At 40.3% G+C, this 20,000-nt stretch overlaps 1 protein-coding gene across 9 annotated transcripts in view; it reads right to left on the bottom strand.

Annotated features, from left to right (window-relative positions):
* The window catches only part of LOC123511149 (prostaglandin E2 receptor EP4 subtype-like), a 224,362-nt gene that overhangs the window by 82,763 nt on the left and 121,599 nt on the right, over nucleotides 1-20,000 (bottom strand). Inside the window, exon 1 of one of the 9 annotated variants that reach the window (XM_045266784.1) lies at nucleotides 9,590-9,887. The exons of the other annotated variants lie outside the window; for them this stretch is intronic. The gene's annotated coding sequence lies outside the window, so the exon portion shown is untranslated. Of the gene's footprint in view, nucleotides 1-9,589; nucleotides 9,888-20,000 lie in introns of those variants that run through there. 9 annotated transcript variants of the gene reach the window in all.

The raw sequence follows: 20,000 nt of genomic DNA, 5'->3' as shown, positions 1-20,000 counted from the left end.
TTCTTGTTCTTGTTTTTGTTTGTTTTTACTCTTCTTTTCTTGTTCTTTTTTTTTGTTCTTTCTTTCTTCTTCGTGGTTGTCCTTCTCATTCTCCTCCACCTACCTACCACCACCACCACCACCACCACCACCAGTATAATCAGGACAACTATTGAATTAACGCCTTCATTAGCGTCGCGCGGGACAGGTGGGTTGACTGGACTACCTGTAATTAACCTGCTCTGTCGCAAAGTGCAGGTGATGCCAGAGTGGAGTGCTAGAGATTACCTGGGAGTGAGTCACCTGTGTGTGTGTGTGTGTGTGTGTGTGTGTGTGTGTGTGTGTGTGTGTGTGTGTGTGTGTGTGTGTGTGTGTGGAGAGAGAGAAAGAGAAGAGGTGGGAGATTGATAAATGGTAAAAGGGGAAAGACAAGTAATGAAGAAGAGGGGAAAATCAGTTAAGAGGAAAGTAAAGAGAGAGAAAGGAAAGAAAAGGGAAAACAAAGAAGAAGAAAGTCAAAAAATAGAAATAGAGGATGGAAGAAAAGGAACAAAGAGAAAAATAAAGAAAACGAATAAGAGATAAAGAAATAGCAGTAACGAAAAGGAGAAAATGACAAAGGAAAATGATAAAAGAATATGATAATGAGATCAGAGAGAGAGAGAGAGAGAGAGAGAGAGAGAGTAAATTAGGCGGGAAACTGACAAGAATGCAATATAGGACTCTTGAAGGTCCACGCACTTTATCTGGTCACGGAAAACAGAGAGAGAGAGAGAGAGAGAGAGAGCCAATTTCGGGAAATGAGGACAAGGACTCTTCTTTTCTCGTGACGGAAAACATTATGGACAAGAAAAAAGCCAATTTCATCTACAAAGAGAGAGAGATGCCTGCAGACAAGAGAGAGAGAGAGAGAGAGAGAGAGAGAGAGAGTTTACATAAGAGTTCATAATTCTCTCTCTCTCTCTCTCTCTCTCTCTCTCTCTCTTCCTTTTCACATTTCAAAGTAAACAAAAGTAAAAATAAAAATAGAACGTTAGTTAAATAGATAAAAGCGGTTTGAAATTTCCTCCCTCTAAAAAAAATCTTATTCTTTTTTATCTATTTATTTTTTTTTCAGAATTTATCGGCCTAGTATTTTTTTTATTTACGTTCCCCAAGTCTTTACGTATAAGCATCTCTCTCTCTCTCTCTCTCTCTCTCTCTCTCTCTCTCTCTCTCTCTCTCTCTCTCTCTCTCTCTCTCTCTCTCTCTCTCTCTCTCTCTCTCTCTCTCTCTCTCTCTCTCTCTCTCTGTGTGTGTGTGTGTGTGTGTGTGTGTGTGTGTGTGTGTGTGTGTGTGTGTGTGTGTGTGTGTGTGTGTGTATGTGCGTGATTAATGACTGTACATGTTGAGGACGAGAGAAGTTTGCTGCGAGAGAGAGAGAGAGAGAGAGAGAGAGAGAGAGAGAGAGAGAGAGAGAGAGAGAGAGAGAGTCTGTGCGAGTGTGTGTGGGCGTGTGTGGGCGTAGCAGGTCATCTATCACCGCCCATCAATCTGCTGTGCCCTCTTAGCAGTATTACTTGTACTAAACCGACCTTTCTTCTTACTTATTGTTTTTTTCGGTAATTCTATGTAATCTTTTTAATGTAATTGTTTTGAAAAGGTAATTTTGTTTTGATTGTTTTTATTTTTCTTTGTTTCTCTCTCCTTTATTTTATTTTATTTGTTTATTTATTTATTTATTTATTTATTTATTTTTTTTTTGTGTGTGTGTGTGTGTGTGTGTTTATTTCTACGTTCATTACACCTCTTCCTTTTTTGTGTGTGTTTTTTCTTCATTTTTTTTTTTTTTACATAATAATTTTTTTTTATTTTTGTTGTTTTATCATCGTGGTTTTTTTTCAATGCTGTTAAATTTGTTGTTGTTGTTTTTTTCGTCCTGTTCATTTTGTGTATTTTAACCATTTTTTTTTTTTTTTAGTGTTCATCTCGTTTTGTTTTCATTTGATTTATTTCATTTTTCGTTTAGAGTATAGTCGAACATTATCACTATTTTTCCCTTTTTTTTTATCTTATTTTTGTGCTACGTTTTATTTCTATCTTATTTTTTGTGATTCGTTTTATTTTATTTCATTTACACGTCATCTCTTGTTTCCAGTCTCATTTTTCCCTAGTTTCCTATTTTTCCTTTTTATCTTATTTATGTTATACGTTTTATTTCATCTTTCTTGTTTCCTGTCTCCCTTTTTCCGAGTTTCCTTCACCATCCCTCTTATCTACCCATCCTGCCGTCCCTTCATTCCCGGCCTTATTCATTTCATCATTACATTTTTTTCTTTCCCTTTTCCTTCACTCCCTTCACTAACAGATTTTCTTTTTTATTTAATTTTTATCACGAAACTCACAATAATTCATCAATCTTCCTATTTAGGTCACGATACCACCCGCCACACTTTCCTTCCCTTCCCTCTCCTCTCTCTCTCTCTCTCTCTCTCTCTCTCTCTCTCTCTCTCTCTCTCTCTCTCTCTCTCTCTCTCTCTCTGCTTCCCACATGTTTTTTTCCCTCGCTTCATTTACCTCCCTCGGCCAGCAAGGGACACCTCTACTCTACGCAGAATAATAATAATAATAATAATAATAATAATAATAATAATAATAATAATAATAATAATAATAATAATAATAATAATAATAATAATAATAATAATAATAATAATAATAATAATAAGAATAGAACAAGAAGAAGAACAAAAAGAACAAGAAGAAGAACAAGAAGAACAAGAAGAAGAAGAACAAGAAGAATGTGCCTAGTATTACATTTGATCAATTTGAATTTCCTCTTTTTCTTATTTTTAATCTTTTGTTTGCATTATCATAGAGAGAGAGAGAGAGAGAGAGAGAGAGAGAGAGAGAGAGAGAGATGAAAGGTCTAACTTGTCACACTCACCACCGTTCGTCTCTCTCTCTCTCTCTCTCTCTCTCTCTCTCTCTCTCTCTCTCTCTCTCTCTCTCTCTCTCTCTCTCTCTCTCTCCCCTTCACCTTCCCACCTCAAGTCCATAAAACACTCTGACAAAACTAGGTTGAGAGAGAGAGAGAGAGAGAGAGAGAGAGAGAGAGAGAGAGAGAGAGAGAGAGAGAGAGAGGTAAATATTATTCAGTCACGATTCATAACACTTGGAGGTTATCAACACTCCCATTCCTTTCACTGCCTCTACTAACATATGCTCCTTTTCCCTCTTTCCTTATCTCCTTCATTCATTCATTTTATTTGTCCTTTTTCTTTCGTTTTAAATTTTTTACCTTTCTTCTCCTTCTTCCTCTCACCTCATTCGTGGTTTTCTTGCTACTTTGCTTTTATTTTTCTGTCGTTTTCATTTTTTTTCTCTAATTTTCTTTTCATTGTCATTATTTCCTTCTTTTATTGCTTTTTTTTCTTCTATTCTTAAGTTTTGTCTCTAGGTACTTTTTTTTCTGTATTTCTTCATCATATTCTCTTCGTTTTTTCGTTCTCCTGCTTCTGGTTTTTTTTTTCTTCTTCTATATATTCCTATTACCATTCCTTTCCCATTCTCTTCCTCCTTCCTTTCGTTGCTTTCAATCTGCTGTTATTGCTATTTTCTTTTCATGGTAAGCGTCTATATCTCGGCAGACACCTTCTCTCGAACCCCCCAAACCACACCCAACCAACGTATATGTATATCACGCCTTTGCCTTTTGTATCCCCATCTATCCCTCCGTGGTCCGCCTGTTATCGTCTGTCTAGTGAAAGTATGTATGTCAGTGAATACTCTCTTTAAAAACCAAAGTTATTTATTTTCTGCTTAGTTGCATGTAGACAGTGCTAAACCCAGCTAACCTAACGAAATGACAGATTGCAAAGACACACACACACACACACACACACACACACACACACACACACACACACACACACACACACACACACAATGATAGACAGAGAGACAGAGAGAGAGAGAGAGAGAGAGAGAGAGAGAGAGAGAGAGAGAGACAGAAAGACAGAGACAGAGAGACATTTAAAACTAAAGCATTCCAGATATCAACAAAGACAAAAAAAAAAAAACAATAACACACTCAAACCGTCTTATCAACCTCCCCTTTGCCCTTAACTCCTCTCCTTAAACCTCTCTCTTTTCTCCTTGTCTCCCTCTCTCTCCCTATTCCATCAACCTCTCCCCCGTCACTCGCCTCCTCGTGTCCCAGAATCCCAGCTTGACGGGCAGTTCTCGAGAGGAAGCTATTGGTGACATCTTTATGTGGGTTACATCTTCGTCCTTGGCCAGACAGCACATACAGACAGACAGACAGTGCGTGCCTCCCTCCTCTCTCTCCTAACTCGGTCAGGTTGGGATAAAGGGGTGGGCGCAGAGAAGGAAGAGGAAAGAAGGAGGAAAAGTATGCAGCACAGGGTATCAGGGAGGAAAAGAGGAATAGATAGAGGAAAGGGAGATAGAAAAAGATGACTGGATGGAATAGAGAGTAGAGAAAGAAAGGGAAGTGTGGGATTAGGAAAAAATGAAGAGGGATAAACGAGATAGAAAAGAAAGGGAAAGAAAAGGGAGATGGAAAGGAGAAGAGTAGGGATGAAAAGGAAAGGAGAAGAGTAGACAGGAGGGAAGGGAAGGGAAGGCGAGAGAGAGAGGGGGAGAGAAAATATGCAACACAAGGATTTGAGATTATTATGGGAAGGAGAGAAGGAAGGAAAGAAGGGAAGGAGGGAGAGAGAGAAAGAGATGGAAGGAGGGAATGGAAAAAGGGAGAGAGAGAGAGGGGAGGAAGAGAAAAATATGGGAAGATGGAAAAGGTAGGAAAAAGGAAGGTAACAAGAAGGAAGGAAAGAAAACGAGAGAGTGAATATGTGGTATAGAAGAAAGTAAGGATAGAAAGAAGAAAGAAAAAAAGAAGGGAAAGATGGATTAAAAAACAGGAGGAAGACAAAAGAAAAGAAGATAAAGAAGAGAATTTGAGAAGTTTTAGGAAAGAGAGAGATGAAATGGAATTAGAGAGAGAGAAGAGAGGAAGGAAAAAATGAAGTAGAGAGAAGGAAGGAAGGAAAGTGAAAGATGGAAGGAAAAAAAAGAAAGGATGGAGGAGAGGAAGGGGAGGAGATGAAACTAAAGTAGAATAGAGGAAGAGAGACATAAAAGACAAATATGCGAGAATAAAAAGATGGAAGAGAGAGAGAGAGAGAGAGAGAGAGAGAGAGAGAGAGAGAGAGAGAGAGAGAGAGAGAGAGAGAGAGAGAGAGATGGGCAGGGAAGAGGAATGAGGAAGCTTTAGTGAGATTCAGGAAGGCAGGAAGAGTAGGAGGAGGAGGAGGAGGAGGAGGAGGAGGAGGAGGAGGAGGAGGAGGAGGAGGAGGAGGAGTGAAAAGAAAATAATGAAGGAATATAGACAGAATTACTTAATGTGAAAAGAAAAAAGAATGGAAAGGAACAGGAAAGGAGATAAAATGAAAAAGAAAACTAAGAAAATGAGAAAAATGATAATAGAGAAAAGAAAAAAAAGAAAGAGAAAACAAAAGAAAATAAGAGCAACAACAATACGAAAACAGAGAATAGAGGAGAAAGAAAGAAGTAGAGAAAGGAAGAGAAAGAGAGAAGAAGAATGGAAAAATATGTAAGAAAGTAAAGGAAAGAGAGAGAGAAGAGGAGAAAAAAAGAGAGAATAGAGGAAAGCAATGAAAGACAGAAGAAAGAAAAGGAAGATAAAAAGAAGAAAAAGCTTAGAGAACTGTAGAGAAGAAAAGAGGACAGGAAGAGGTGAAAATTGATAAAGAAAAAACAAACAAACAGAAAATGAGGAAAGAATAGAAAAGCACCAAGGAAAAAGAGAACAAGGAAAGACACAACAGGAAATAAATGTTAATGAAAACCAGAAGGAAGAATAAGAAAAGAATAAAGAACCAGATGAATAAAGAGAGAAAGATAAAGAAAACAACAGAAAACTAAAAAAAAACAGAGAAAAGAAGAAAATAGAAGAAAAAAAAAAAAACATACCAAGATCATGAGAAGAAGAATAAGAAAGGAGTAAAAGGAACAGGAGAATAAAGAAAGAAAGATCAAGAAAAACACAAAAATGAAAAAAAAAACAGAAAACTAAAAAAAACAACAAAAAGAAGAAAGAAAAATAGAAGAAGAAGAAGAAAAAACACACCAAGATCGTAAAGCAAAAAGCAAAACACAATAAATAGATGTTTTGAGAAGGAAGAGATGGAGATAAAGAAGAAGAAGGAAGTAGAAGATGAAGAGAAGGAGATGGAGAGAGAGAGAGAGAGAGAGAGAGAGAGAGAGAGAGAGAATATAGAACAGAGAGAAACAGTAAAAAAGACGAAACATTAAGTCATGGAGGCGTGGAGGCATCGAGGCGTGGCTGGCGTGTCGTGTCGTGTCGTGTCGTTGAGCTGCCTTGAGCCTGGAATGATACTATGATCCAGGACTCCAGGTAAATTGCCCCCCGCCCCCCCTCCCTCCCTCCCCCCCCTGGACACACCCAAGCGTCCTACCAATGAGAATGCCTGAAGTGGAAGAGGGAGCAGGGATGGGAAGGATGTGAGGGGTGACGAAATAGAAGATGGAGAGGAAGAGATGGAGAAGGAGAGGGAAAAGAAGTAGAGAGGAAGAGAAGGAAAAAGAAGGAGGAGGAGAAGAAAGAGATGGAGGTAAAGATTGGAGAGGAAAGGGGAAGTGGAAGATGGAGAGGAGGAGATGGAGGAAAAAGAAATAGAGAAAAAGAAAAGGATGGAGGTAAACTGTGGAGATTAAAAAGGAGGTGGAAGATAGAGAGAAAGATGAAGGGAAAGAAGAGAATGGAAAGAAGAAGGAGATGAAGGTAAAATGGAGGAGGAGAGCTGGAGAAGAAGAAAGGAAGGAGCAAGGAGTAAGTGTAGATAAAGAGGAAATGAAAAAAGGGGAAAGAATATTGGGAGGAAAAGGAGATGGTGATAAAACGGAATAAAGGAAAATAAAGGAAAAGTGAAAAAAATAAGTGAAGAAAAGGATGAAAGGGAAAGAGGAGAAATAAAAATAGGAGAAAAGGTGGAGAGAAAGATAAGAGATGGAAGAGAAAGAGGAAGAAATCTAGATGGGAAAAAACAGAGAAAAGAAATGGAAGACAAGAGGAGAAAAAAAAATAGAGAAGACGGAGAGGAAGATAAAAGAGAGGAAGGAGAAAAAAAAGCTGGAAAAGAAGGAGAGAAAGATGAGAGATGGAAGAGAGAGAGAGAGAGAGAGAGAGAGAGAGAGAGAGAGAGAGAGAGAGGAGAGGAAGAAATCTAGATGGGAAAAAACTGAGGAAAAAACAGGAGGCGTAAAAAAAAAATAGGAGAGAAGATGGAGAGGAAGATGAAAGGAAGGAAGGAAGGAAGGAGAGAAACAAAAATAGATAAAAGAAAATATTTATGTCTGAAGATCTGACAGAAGAAAAAAATATACAGGAAAGAAAGAAAGTAAGGAAATGCAAAGAGGAAATTGGATGAAGAGAAGCAAAGAAAAACTGTGAATTAATTTAGATGTTTAGCGAAAGATCAGGAAGGGAAAGGAAATTAAAAGGAATAAAAAGGAAACAGTAAATAAAGATAGATAGATAGATAAATAAATAAATAGATAGATAGATAGATAGATAGATAGATAGATAGATAGATAGATAGATAGATAGATAGATAGATAGATAGATAGATAGACAGGTAAATAACTAGCTACGTAGAGAGAGAGAGAGAGAGAGAGAGAGAGAGAGAGAGAGAGAGAGAGAGAGAGAGAGAGAGAAAGAAAGAAAGAAAGAAAGAGATATATGTCTAAAAAAAGATCAGGAAGGATTTGCTAGGAATTATCACCACCATTTTTTTTCTTTCTTTTCTCATTTTTCTTCTCTCTTTTTTTTCTCTTTTTTTCTCACTTTTTATGGGGGCAAGGGTCACAAGGAAGGTGTTTAAGCCTCGCACTGCCCTTTGTCTCAGCCACAGCAACCGCAGCACAAAGACAGGAGGAGGAGGAGGAGGAGGAGGAGGAGGAGGAGGAGGAGGAGGAGGAGGAGGAGGTGCAGAACAGAGCAAAAGAAAGGAAAAGGAGAATATAACGAGCAGGAGTATAAGAGAAGAAGGAGGATGAGGAGTAGTAGTAGAAGTAGTAGTAGTAGTAGTAGTAGTAGTAGTAGTAGTATCAACCCCATCCTGACCCTTCTCTTCCCTTCCCCTCGCTACAGTTCACTCAGCCACGACGCGTCAATCTCACAGCTGTAGCAGGAGAGAGGCGGCTTTGGGCTTCACTGGGAGGTGTGGTGGCGGTGTGTAGGTGTGCAGGTGTATAGGTGTGGTGGAGGAGTAGGTGTGTCTAGGTGTGTAGGTGTGGTGAAGGAACAGGTGTGTGTGTAGGTGTGTGGGAGTGTGTGGAAGTGTGTGGGTGTGTAAGGTGTGTAGGTGTGCAGGTGTGGTAAAGGAGTAGGGGTGTGTGTGTAGGTGTGTGTAGGTGTGTAAGGTGTGTGGAGTGGGTTTGTGTCAGTCTTCCTCCTACACCCCCACCTCCTCCTCCTCCTCCTCTCCTTCCTCTTCTCTTCCTCCATTGTTACTTATTTTCACTCGCTTTCCTTATTACTATTTCCTGTATATTCTCTCTCTCTCTCTCTCTCTCTCTCTCTCTCTCTCTCTCTCTCTCTCTCTCTCTCTCTCTCTCTCTCTCTCTCTCTCTCTCTGTCTCTCGACTCCCTATTTACCATCTCCTCTTCTTCCTCCTCAACTTACTCCTCCTCCTCCTCCTCCTCCTCCTCTAGAAACTCGCTCTCCCTTGCAAATTATAAGTTCCTGTCAGTCCTAGTGTGTGTGTGTGTGTGTGTGTGTGTGTGTGTGTGTGTGTGTGTGTGTGTGTGTGTGTTTGCCATTTTCTTTCCTTCATTTAGTTAGTTTTTTGTTTTGATCGGGATTTTTCTTTATTTTTCTTTTTTTCTTTTCTGCAGTGTTGATTTTTATTCGTTTTATCGTTTTTTTTTATTTTGTTGATCTTGTAATGATTGTTTGTAATGATGCTTTCTCTTTTAAATATTCCGTAGTTTTTTTTTCTCTTGTATATGTATTTATTTTTTCTTTTCTTTTTTTTTAGTTTGTTTTAATTTCGAGTGACTTGTATTCATTTATTTAGTTTTTTTTTTTTTTGCAAGTATGTCCTTTATTCTAATCACGCTATTTTTTTTTTATTTTCTTCATTTTTATTGTAGTGTCATTTTCCTTTTCAATTTTCTGTTTTTATTATTTCTTTAGTGTGATTTTTCCAGCTCCACAATTAATGTCTGATAACGATGCCTACATTTTAATTCCATTTATGTGTAAGAGATGCAATATTCATGAACAGCAACAATAAGAGAGAGTAAATAGGTCATAAAAATACTAAAAAAACAAAAAAAACACGGATATGACATTTAAAAAAACAGGTGTAACATTTAAAAACAGGTGTGAAATAATCTCTTTTTACCATATAATAATACATTGACACACACTTAAACATTACACTCTTCTCTTTTGCACTCATACCCTTGAACACTTGCCGCGACGTAAAAGTGAAGTAATATTGCAATGTGATCTGATGCAGCGTTCAAAGAGGAATGAAATACACAATGGCGTCTGACCTTCACAGTGATAGGCGGCACTTCCACAGACGCCACTCACAGCCAGCCAGCGCCGGGTCATGCGTCGCGATGGCACACGCTGATCAGGGAGCACGTTTCATCCAATTTGACTCTATTATCGCCAGAATGGGTCAAAAGTGAGCTGTCTTAGTGAAATGAAATAATAATACTGAATCCTAAACAAGAGTAAGGTTTCGGAAAGTCTTTAGCATGTCTATCAAAATTTAGGTTTTCTCAGCAAGCATAAATAATGGGCGGGGACAAATGATATTACTGGCTCAAGTTCATTACTCTTCCACACTCACACCTACAGCAACAGTGGCCAGTATTAACCCCTTCACTACTGGGACACATTTTTACCTTGAGATTTGTGTACGATTTGACCATTCTATTGACATTAAGAAAGGTCTATGGAGGTCAGAAGATTAATGGCCACAGTCTTCAGTATTCTAATGCCCTACATAGTTTCTGAAGCTGTATAAAATCATCAAATAGGAAACAGAATGAATATGGAAACGCGTCATGGTACTCAAGGGGTTAAGCAGACCACCAGCGTCACTGTTCATTGTAGCTTTGGTGACGCGTGATCGCCTGAAAAAATGCACACCTGACGTCTCATTAAATAAAACCTCACCTGGCGAACGGATTTGAGTGACCGTATACAAGTCAAGACACGTTTCCTTCCTCGCTGCAGCGCTTACTGTACCTAATTAGTCCCCACACTGAACACACTCACAGATATCGTCGTGTTCTGATATTCTCTAATGGTGTTCAGCTTATGTTACTCACCAGCCTTTTCTTTACATAATCATGTGTGAAGTAACGCCTTTCATACACTCATTCACGCTATTTACAAAGACTACATGACTTGTAATTCTCTTTCCCCCCATTGGTGTTGTGGAATCCTTGTTGCAATACCGATAAAACCATGAAAACACTCCGGAAAAGCCCAGTCATTTCCAGTAGTCTGTGAAAAGCTCCAAGATAAGACGCTGGAACACTTGAGAGTATCGCCCAGAGACTCGAATCATTGCAATAGCCGCGAGTGTCGAGGCTCGGAATACGCAGTGTCGTGTTGGTAAGCAGTCGTGTGTATGCAGATGGCCTGATGGTAATGTGAAGCCACAAATGCGAATGTTGTACTGTCGAGTGGAGTATTGTGTAGTGAGACGCCGCCAGCACGCCTCGCAGGGTGTTGCCTCACACACAGATGGCCCCGCTGTTTGTAATGCCTGCAGTATACTAAAGAGGTGGACTGACTTCTCTATATTCCCTTGTCCTTTGTCTCTCCTAAGATAACAGCTGTAAAATTATAATAAGATGATCAATTTAGTTTATTCAACGTATTTATCTAATCTTTTGTATTCATTTTGCCGGACATGTTTTTTGTATAAAGGAAGGACACTGGTCTAGAGCTACAAAATAAATTAAAAATGCCCACTGAGATGCCGCTTCCTAAAAGAAAAGGGCCAAAAAGGATTACTCAGAATTGGAGAGGTGTCCTGAATTCTCTCTCACCGCTATGCTTGTTTGTGTTAATGTTTAGAACACTGCATGGAATAAAAAGATAAACCAAAATAGATAAATAAAGATCAGTTATTTGTATGGAGACAGATAAAAAAGAAACAAGAGATTAGTTCTATAGTTTGTACATTAAAGAACTAGTAAAGAAACTGCAATACGAAAATGTGTTCCAGAAATGTTAGTAATCACGAAAAAAAAAAAAAAAATGAGTCAAGCAGTGAAAGAATTAAGCATTATGGAAGCATTAGGGATTTACTCATACACAGTGCACACATCACCACACAAACATCCTCGCACAGTTAGGAAGATGTCTCGCACCTTCTCAGTATTGGAAACATCTCATGCAAGTGTCGGTGGAAGGAAGGAGACCGAAAGATGGAGCCATGCGTGCCTTGGGGTCCGAGGGGTCTCCAAGCGCACGGGTTCGAATCCTGTCCACGATCCGAGTGTAGGTTGGGTTTCCTCACTCGGGACAACGGTTTCCTAGCGGATGGGCTTTGAGATAGGAGGTACCACAAAAAGTATTCCCTTTAACCATTAAATTCCTGTGAAAAAGCTCACATGGTATAAAAAATAAATAAATAAAAACGGTGTAACTTAAAGCGAATGGCGGGGGTAGTGGTGTAGACAGACCTCGTGCGTGCTGTAATGTAATTTGAACGGTGAAATATCCTTTTATAATTCTATTTGTTATTTCTCTTCATCTACACAGAAAAGTCCTAGTCTAGTAACAATTCAGTGGTAAATATGGTGAAGTTTATGATCTCCACACGCGTTCCTCACACAATCCACTAAGAGAAAAAAAAAGATAAAAATTACACGACTTCAATTCACATCCATAAAGACCAACACAAGGAAACCATAAATATTTGTCTTTAATGTGAGATATTTTCCAGAGACAGAAGGTTGCCACACGCCGCTATGAGAGCTGGCAGAGGTGGTGGAATCAAGAGAGAGAGAGAGAGAGAGAGATTGTTGTATAGAATGTGCTAAACAAACTGAACAAAAAAAATTCAAGACTAACTTCATTTATCCTCTACAAACATACAAACACTGACGTGAGTGTTGTAATGTACTGTCTTGTCCTTCCACTTCCTTACTCATTTCCCTCTCTCAGTTCGTTATGAGGTTCGTGACGTGAGATGAGGTGAGTGTGTGCGAGTGTATAAGCTGTACTGGAGGGGCGAGGAGTGGGCAAGGCTGGGGGAGAGGGGACGGAGGGAAGAGAGAGGGAAGGAGGGAGTTATATTCAGGGAACCAAGGAAACCAGTGCTGAGAGAGACTGAAACTGATTCGAAGTAAGACACACCGAGTCATGTTTCGAATTACTATTGACTCGCTTCACTGTTTGCTTCATTATTGCCAGATTATTAATGAGAGAGAGAGAGAGAGAGAGAGAGAGAGAGAGAGCTGTTATTACGTGTTGTTTGTTATTCGAAGCTTCATTTGTCTTGACTTTATTTCTATTTTTTTTCTATCTATTTTCTTGTTATTCTTTTTTCTTTCCTTTTTATTCTTTCAGTTTTTGTTGTTCACTTCGTCTTCTATTTTCAGATTTGTTAATTTGCTTACTTTGAACCAAGTGAGAGAGCGACCAGGTGAGTGAGTGAGTGAGTAGAGGAGGAAGGAGAGTTGTATGTTTGCTTTCTCTCTCTCTCTCTCTCTCTCTCTCTCTCTCTCTCTCTCTCTCTCTCTCTCTCTCTCTCTCATCACATCGAGTGAATCTAATCAACTCTGACGCCTTCTCTCTCTCTCTCTCTCTCTCTCTCTCTCTCTCTCTCTCTCTCTCTCTCTCTCTCTCTCTCCTATATTGGAACGATTCACTGCAAGATGTATGTCTATCCATCTGTCTGTTTGTCTGTTGTCTGACTGTCTGTCGTGTGTGTGTGTGTGTGTGTGTGTGTGTGTGTGTGTGTGTGTGTGTGTGCTAGCGCGTCTGAGGTTTCTTTCCCTCTTGTTTCTCTCAATCACTCACATCCTCTCTCTCTCTCTCTCTCTCTCTCTCTCTCTCTCTCTCTCTCTCAATTAACCCAGAACATCCACACACACACACACACACACACACACACACACACACACACACACACACATTATTCCACGAAGATCAACAACACCCAGAGAAAGATTAAGGAGAACCGCGATTTTCTGCCACATACTCCAACATTACACGTCAGGTTGTGAGTGGTTTTGCTTCCTCCCTCTTTAGTCTTATCAGCGCAGTACTGTTGGTTCGCTTTATCGCTGAATGGAAGTAGGTTAGTGTGTGTTGAAATAGAGATCGGTAGGTTGAACAGGTAAATGAAAAATGGTTAGAGGCAAGGGAAGAGAGTAAAGGTAGAGGAAAGTGAGGAAAGAAGGAGATAGGTAGAAAATAAAGATACGTAGATTGAATACGTAGAGTAGAGGTGCTTGGAGGAATAGGAGGAGAGAAAAGGTAGAGGAAGGTAAGGAAATAACTGAAGGATAATATAAGAAATGAATAGAGGATAGGAGAAAGGTGTAAGATGAATGGAGGAGAGAATAAGAGTTGAGTAGTTGAAGAAAATGGACCGAAGAGTGGAGGCAAATGTAGGACAAGTTGCTGAATCACAAGTTACTGTCATCGTGGTGGTTTGGGCAAGGTGAGCTGTGGCCTGATGGGATTATTGAAATGAGTTAAAGGGAGAAAGGAGAAAGAAATCGGATTCCTTTAAGTCAATCAAGAACATAGAACAGAGCACTCTTTCCTATACACACACACACACACACACACACACACACACACACACACACACACACACACACACACACACACACACACACACACACACACCTCTTAACACAATCTCCTCCCTATCTTCATACACACACAGCAACACACATTCACATAAACACACATCTCTTCACTACACTCATCGTTCTCATAACTCTACTAAACTGACTCCTTCTGATCCTCTCATTCCCTCCTTCCCTACACACAGTCACACACTCCCAGCCCTCAGCCGTCACGAGTAAGGGCGCCGTAACACGCAAGGACTCCACTTCTGAGGGAAAAAAGTACCCCAAGAGCCTTATTTCGGACCTAGGGAGAAGGTTTTGCATTAATGGTCTGGCGGCCGCTGTTAAGAGACGAGGGAAAGAGTGAAAGAGATAGGGAGAGGGAGAATAGAGGACCGGAGAATAAGAGAGAGAGAGAGAGAGAGAGAGAGAGAGAGAGAGAGAGAGAGAGAGAGAGAGAAGAGGATAGCTAGGAAGGGGGAAGAAGAAGGGTAGAAGGGAATATAAGAGCAGCATTACCCAGCCTTCTGATGATGTGAATACGCCAAAAATGCCTTTCCCTGAGCGTCCCTAGAGTGCCATCAGGGCCATAACACGACCCCTGATGGCCCTGAGTCACTGTCCTGCCAAGAGTGTGTGTGTGTGTGTGTGTGTGTGTGTGTGTGTGTGTGATTCAAAAGGTCCTGCAAGTTTTAGTATTTAATTTCATTCTAGTAAGTATTCATTTATTCACTTATTCTTTCGTTTGTGCATTAATTGTTTTACCTTCTTCATGAAAACAGATGCAGAAAAAAGAATAAAAAACGAAAAGTTGTGAAAAAAAAATCTTATCCTCCATTTCTTTACTCTGTCGAATAGAAGCTAAACAATAGAATAAAAAAAAAAGAAACGAAAAGAAATAAAAGAGAAGGCAAGTAGAGTGGTGCCATTATCTAATCTCTTATCACTTCAGATCGTTTGTTTGACCGAATTACTCAAAAAAAAAAATAAAATAAAATAAAACGATGAAGAAAGAAATTTGAAAAAGTAAAAAATAAACACTAAACTGGCTATCCCTCTCTCCCTCTCCCTCTTCCACTCTCTCTCTCTTATCTCTCTCTATCTTCCTCTCTCTCTCCCTAGTTTTCCATAAAAAAAAGAGAAATAAAAAAAAACTTAATAAAGCAAAAATAAACATGAAGTAAACTCCCATCATTTAATTCAAAAAGAGAAAAAAAATGAAAGAAAAAAGGAAACTATGATAGGATTCCACACTGATTCATTGGCTCACTTCACCATTACCCATCTGCATATTACTCGCCCCACTCTCCACTTTGGCACACTCCCCCACCGCTCAACAGAAAACGGGACTCACTCTGAAAATACTAGGGCAGCGGGGCGCGACTCACTGATAGATAGATAGATAGATCACATGGTTTTTGATCGACTGACTGACTGACTGACTGACTGACTGACTGACTGACTGGCTGACACTCACTGATAGATAGATAGATCACGTGTGTTTGACCGACCGACCGACCGACTGACTGACTGGCTGGCTGGCTGGCTGGCTGGCTGGCTGGCTGGCTGACTGACTGACTGACTGATTGACTGACTGACTGACTGACTGATTGACTGACTGACTGACTGGCTGACTGACTGACTGACTGGCTGACTGAATGAATGGCTGACTGACTGGCTGGCTGGCTGGCTGACTGACTGACTGACTGACTGACTGACTGGCTGGCTGGCTGGCTGACTGACTGACTGACTGACTGACTGACTGGCTGACTGACTGACTGACTGACTGACTGACTGACTGACTGACTGACTGACTGACTGACTGACTGACTGACTGACTGACTGACTGACTGACTGGCTAACTGACTGGTTGGCTGACTGGCTGGCTAAGTGATTGAATGTTTGGTTGAGTGTTTGAGTGAGGAGTTGAATAGTGAGAGAGAGAGAGAGAGAGAGAGAGAGAGAGAGAGAGAGAGAGAGAGAGAGAGAGAGAGAAACAAAGCTCCTGATTCGTGACACACACACACACACACACACACACACACACACACACACACACACACACACACACACACACACACACACACAGTAGCCGGCCCCACTCCGCGCCTCGCCTGTCTGTCTTCCCGGAGTTTGTTGTTTATGGCGCTAAGAAGAGGAAGCTTTTGTTTACTTATAGGAGTCACGAAGGGAAGCAGGATGTATTCTTATCTCCCCATTCCTCTCCGTTCCCTTCTCTTTCCCTTCCCTTCCCTTCCCTTCCCTTCTCTTCTTTTCCATTTCTCTTCTCTTTCCTTTCCCTTTCTCTTCTTTTTTCATTCTACTTCCTTCCCTTTCCTTCTTTTCCCTTCCCTTCTCTTTTCTTCCATTTCCCTTCCCTTTCTCTTTCCCTTCCTTCACTTCACTTTTCTTCCCTCCCTCACATTCTTTCTTTTCTATTCCCCTTCAATTCCCCTCCCTTCCCTTCCCTTCCTTTTCCTTCCTTTCCATTCTCTTTCTCGCCTTCCCTTTCTCTTCTTCCTTTGCTGCACTTTTCTTCCCTTCCCTCTCATCCCTTCACTTTCTTTTCCCTTCCCTTCTCTTCCCTCACCTTCCTTTCCTTTCCCTTCCCTTTCCTTCAAGTCTCAGATCCGGTTTATGTCCGTACTCCACCTTGTCTATTATTAAACTTCGGCTTACTAGCTAAAAGTGCCTCAGATCCGGTTCACTGCTGTACTCTGCCCTCAGTTCAAGATAATTCACTACCATGTCTGCATTTCATAATATAGTTGTGGGTGTAAGGAGAAGCATCATATGTCTGGCACCCTCTCTGATCTGATTGCTAAGTGGAAATACAAGGAAATTCTAAGGGGATCTCAGTGACTTATAGATTTTTAAAGTTTTCAATAGGGTGTGCTATCCTCTATCTTGTCTATCAACTTTGGATTCGATTGCTAGTTAGAGATTACAATGAGTTACGAGGGGATTTCAGAAAGCATTGAATTCTTCGGCTCTTATTAGGATGTTTGAGTTTACCAGATCCAAAATCCCTCTCTTGTCTGTTTTTCATGGGGGCGAGAATCTAAAGCCTTTGTTTTGTCTTTGTTCAGTTTCCTTCATGCGTAAGAACAACTAGAGTACAGGAAACATTATCAGAGTACAGGAAACATTATCAGAGTACAAGAAACATTATGTAAAGTATATAAGAAGAGATATGAAGACGTAGATGTATAGAGCAACGTACTGTTTACTCATGTTTATAGAGAGAAGAGAGAGATGAGAGAGAGAGAGAGAGAGAGAGAGAGAGAGAGAGAGAGAGAGAGAGAGAGAGAGAGAGAGAGAGAGAGAGAGAGAGAGAGAGAGAGAGAGAGAGAGAGAGAGAGAGAGAGAGAGAGAGAGAGAGAGAGAGAGAGAGAGAGAGAGAGAGAGAGAGAGAGAGAGAGAGAGAGAGAGAGAGAGAGAGAGAGAGAGAGAGAGAGAGAGAGAGAGAGAGAGAGAGAGAGACAGACAGACAGACAGACTAGAGATGTATCGGATGTCGAATTTCAGACACTGATTTCAATTGGTTTTCAAAGATGTCGTTCCACAACAGACACTGTGCTCAGTCACTTCACTTACTCATGAATTATTTCCACACTTCACTGCTATGTGACATTTTTCAGCTGCTACAGCAGACAACACACAGAGCAATAAGGCTTTGTAAACTTGATTATAATATCCTTTTAAACACAAACACTGGCAAACTGTTTATTAGCGAGGAGCAAGCAAGGAAGGAGCAGCACTTCTTACTTCGAAGGCGAACTCTTACCAAACTGGTGACCTGCCAGTGTGCTATGTAGGACTTGTGTTCAGAATGCCAGGTTACAACTTATGGATCAGTATTATGGATTTTCGAGATGCTTAGCAAATGTGAAAAGAAAATTTACTTTATTGTAATGCTTCATTGCATTAAATTGTAGTAAGAAATACATCGAAATTCCCTCTATAATAGTAATGATAATGGTAATAATAATAAAACAATAGCTGTGAAAATGTTTTCATCGGCAATTCACTATATCAGCGGAAACAGGTGACAATAGGAAAACTCATGCGATAAGAATGAAGAGGTCAGCGCTGTCGGTTCATATTTTTCAACATTATTATTTATATAATTATGGAAACATTCGCAATAAATGTATTTAAAGAAGAAACACTGAATTCTATCATGTGAAGTGGGAATAAGGTCTAAGACTGCAATGTACGACATTACTCAGCCACACCACACACGCATTACAATCTCTCTCTCTCTCTCTCTCTCTCTCTCTCTCTCTCTCTCTCTCTCTCTCTCTCTCTCTCTCTCTCTCTCTCTCTCACCACCAGCATTAAGGCATCAGGAGTTGGGGAGAAGGTGACAAGCAAGGGTGAGAAGCCTCCTCTCCGTCTCTCTCTTCAACCCTCATACACACACACACACACACACACACACGCACGCACGCACACACACACACACACACACACACACACACACACACACACACACACACACACACACACACACACACACACACACACACACACACACACACACACACACACACACAGTGACTCACTCATCTGTCGTTACTAAGTTTCTAACATTCCACCATTCACAGTTTGCTATTTATTTACTATGTATTTGTACTTCATAGTCACTACGTCAAATTTGCTCCCTCCTCCTCTCCTCCTAAATTCTGGACACATTACGTTGAGTAAGTTTGAAAGGAAATGAATACGTGATATTATTTGCTTTAGTTTTACTAGATAATTAATTTATTAGACACACATCAATAAATTTACTCCACGTTTCTAAGCTCTGTCTGAACTCTTAAGTCTGTAAGCACTAGGCAGTACTCTGCGAGTCTGTGACTGTGTGTCCATATATTACTCTGTAATCTATAGGTTGTGCAATGCATAAAACACATCCGCATCCACACATCCTCTGTAGAGTGCGGATGCGGATGCGGATGCGGATATATATTTCAACACAAATGCGGATGCAGAGGCGGACGCGGATGTTCAGATTATCACAACTACGGATGCGTATGTGAAAAAAATATGCGGATGTTCTGGGGATGCTGATGCGGATGCGGATAGCCGATACATCTCTAAATTCTGACAGACAGACAGAGAGGCAGACTCGGACAGATAGATAGACAGACAGACAAAAAAACAGAGAGAGAGAGAGAGAGAGAGAGAGAGAGAGAGAGAGAGAGAGAGAGAGAGAGAGACAGACAGACGGGCAGGCAGACACAGATAGACAAAGAAAGAAAGTTGAAATCACTCTCCCGTTCACCTTTCCTTCTCGTAAGTTGACTGTGTTCCCTGTCTTGTCATCTGTACCTTCCCAAAGACGCAATTCTCTCCTTCCCTCCGCACCCCTCCGCGCCTCCCTTGGCCAGACACACGCAGCCTGGCCGTCATGGGTGGCTGGTACGCTTTACGGGCGGCATCTGGGGCGTGTTGGGTTTCCGGGAAGGAGACGCAAGCACTGGGTAAGGTTGGCTCTCTTCCTTTTCCTTCTCTTTAGTAAGGTTTTAATTTGTTTTGTTCTCTCCTTTCTTCCTTTTCCTCCTCTTTAGCCTCGTTTTTCATGTCTGTTTAAAAAAAAAAAAAACTCGACCATTCTCTTTACCTGGTCAACAATAGCAACAATTCCCTCCCTCCCTTTATCTTTTACCATTAACTTCCTTATTTCAAGTTGTCAATTTGATTTTTTTTTTTGTCTTTCGTAAGTTTGTGGTTCTGTTTTTTTTATTGATTTATTTATTCATTTATTATCTATTTATTTTCTTACAGTTCAAAGAGAAGTAATAGTAGACATAATCATGAGTTTTGTTTTGTTTTTCTTTTCCATCTCTTTCTTGCTCTTTCTCTTTCTTTTTAGTATCTTTTTTCTTTTTCGTTTCTTTGTCTTTCGTTAATGTATATATCTTAAGTCATTTTCTCTCTCTCTCTCTCTCTCTCTCTCTCTCTCTCTCTCTCTCTCTCTCTCTCTCTCTCTCTTATCTTATTTAATTGTCTTTTTCCTATCTATAAGGAGTTTTCTACATTCTTTTTACACATATTTTCTCCTTTTTTTTCTTCTTTTCTCCTTCCTCTTCTTCTTCTTCCGCCTTGGCTTTCTCCTCCTTCC

Source organism: Portunus trituberculatus, chromosome 31 (assembly GCF_017591435.1).
Source record: "Portunus trituberculatus isolate SZX2019 chromosome 31, ASM1759143v1, whole genome shotgun sequence".
Classification (NCBI taxonomy): Eukaryota; Metazoa; Arthropoda; class Malacostraca; order Decapoda; family Portunidae; genus Portunus; species Portunus trituberculatus.
The sequence above is the reverse complement of the archived record's forward strand: the minus strand, read 5'-3'. Positions and strand labels throughout refer to the sequence as shown.